General features: G+C 50.8%; 1 protein-coding gene across 3 annotated transcripts in view; it reads right to left on the bottom strand.

Annotated features, from left to right (window-relative positions):
• SLC35B3 (solute carrier family 35 (adenosine 3'-phospho 5'-phosphosulfate transporter), member B3) overlaps positions 1–1,354 on the bottom strand; it is a 25,473-nt gene extending 24,119 nt beyond the window's left edge. Inside the window, exon 1 of one of the 3 annotated variants that reach the window (XM_015422463.1) lies at positions 1,279–1,354. The gene's annotated coding sequence lies outside the window, so the exon portion shown is untranslated. Of the gene's footprint in view, positions 1–1,097; positions 1,194–1,278 lie in introns of those variants that run through there. The other 2 variants (XM_015422465.1, XM_015422464.1) reach the window with 2 other exon arrangements.
• Between the last annotated feature and the right edge of the window lie 388 nt (positions 1,355–1,742).

Genomic DNA, 1,742 nt, shown 5'->3' with positions numbered 1-1,742 from the left:
TTGTGTAGCTTTAATTTGTGCAATTAGTTTGTCAGCAGTTTCCATGGTACTAGACTTGGAGCAACTGTTCAGTATCACACAGTAAGAGTCCCAAAGAGTCTCATAACCACAATCCTCATTTAAGCTACATGGCCCCCTCACCTCCTTTAACTACATTTATTGGTGGGGCTGATGGTTAGGGGAGGCTAGGGAAGAAGACTCAGCAGGACAAGCTAGGGCAGATATTGGACCACTTTGATTGAAGGCTGTTTTATTACGATACTTAGGGTTACCAGTAATGTTCCCTCTAAGCTGGGGAGTCTTGTGAGCAAAAATTCTACTTTGTGAGCAACTGGCATTAAAGTTGTGAGAGAGTGATTTGGCTACCGCATGAATTACTTTGCTCTGGAGCCACCCTTTCTGAGCAAAGACAAAAATCTGTGAGCCAGAGGCTAAAAAACTGTGAGCTAGCTCACACTAACTCAGCTTAGAGGGAACACTGGTTACCAGACGGTTTTAGAGGTCATGTCCTCTTTTGTGTGTGGGTGTTTATTCTCTCTGGGCTCTTTTTAGGAAACTGATGAAAACGGTCTCTGTTGGGGTTGCAAGGGTAGGAATATTCCTAGTTAGTAGCAATTATCACAGGTGAAATAGCAGGGGTATTTAAAATGAGATCTGTCATAGTGATCACTTGTTTGAAGTAGTCAGTCAGGAAATATGTCCTCTTTTTTGCTTTTCAAAATGTGGTAACATTTTTGATAGCGCTAATTTTTCTTGTGTGTGCATCTATCTACCTACCTACCTACCTACCTATCAGAACATAAGAGACGCCAGTGTTGGATCAGGCCAATGGCCCATCCAGTCCAACACTCTGTGTCTCACAGTGGCCAGAAATACCAGGTGCCATCAGGAGGTCCACCAGTGGGGCCAGGACATTAGAAGCCCTCCCACTGTTGACCCCCCCCCCCCCAAGCACCAAGAAGACAGAGCATCCCTTGCCCCAGAGCCCCTATCTATACCTTGTGGCTAATAGCCACTGATGGACTTCTGCTCCCTCCTCTATCTATTTATCTATCTATCTATACACACACACACAGGGAAAAACGTATAAAACGTACATTTAATAGAAAAAAGCAGGTGGACCCGTAGCCTTCTACCTTTTGCTTACGAGCAGCGGCCAGAGAAGGAAGTGGTCAGCAGTCGCCTCGCCTGGGCGTGGCTTTCCCCGCCCAGCCCCACGCAAAATGTTCTCCTCTTTCGCGGCCCCCCCCCCCCCCAAGAGGGAGACTTTGTCAGTACCTGAGGCCGGAGGGGCGCGCTCTTCGTGGCCGGGGGAGGGCGCAGCGTCAGTGGTGGCACGGCCGGTCTCTCTCGCTCTGCCGCCGCCGCCGCCGCCGCTCCCCCTCACGCCAGCATCCAAAATGGCGGAGAGCGCAGAGCTTATCGAACAGCCGGCGGCATCTTCTCTGTCGGTGTTCGTTTGCTTTTGTCTGGGCACCCTGGTCGAGGTCTGTCCACGCGCCTTTGCCCACCTCTGTGGCTTCACCTGGCTGGCTGGCTGCCTTGCTTTTCTGCGGGCGCGCCTGGTTTTGCATCGAGCCGCTAACTGGGTCGTGGGGAGTCCTCCCCCCCCCCCCCGGGAGAGTCGCAGTGCAGAAATAAACAGAAGCCTTCCTGGCACTTTGAAGACCCAATAATGTTTTATTTCAGCCTTCTTCAGAGGCTCCGTGCATGTTTTTAACCATTACAAACCACGTGCACGG

This window comes from Gekko japonicus, unplaced genomic scaffold (assembly GCF_001447785.1).
Source record: "Gekko japonicus isolate JY-2015 unplaced genomic scaffold, Gekko_japonicus_V1.1 scaffold1217, whole genome shotgun sequence".
NCBI classification, from domain to species: domain Eukaryota; kingdom Metazoa; phylum Chordata; class Lepidosauria; order Squamata; family Gekkonidae; genus Gekko; species Gekko japonicus.
Note: the sequence above shows the minus strand (reverse complement) of the source record. Positions and strands in the feature narration are given on the sequence as shown.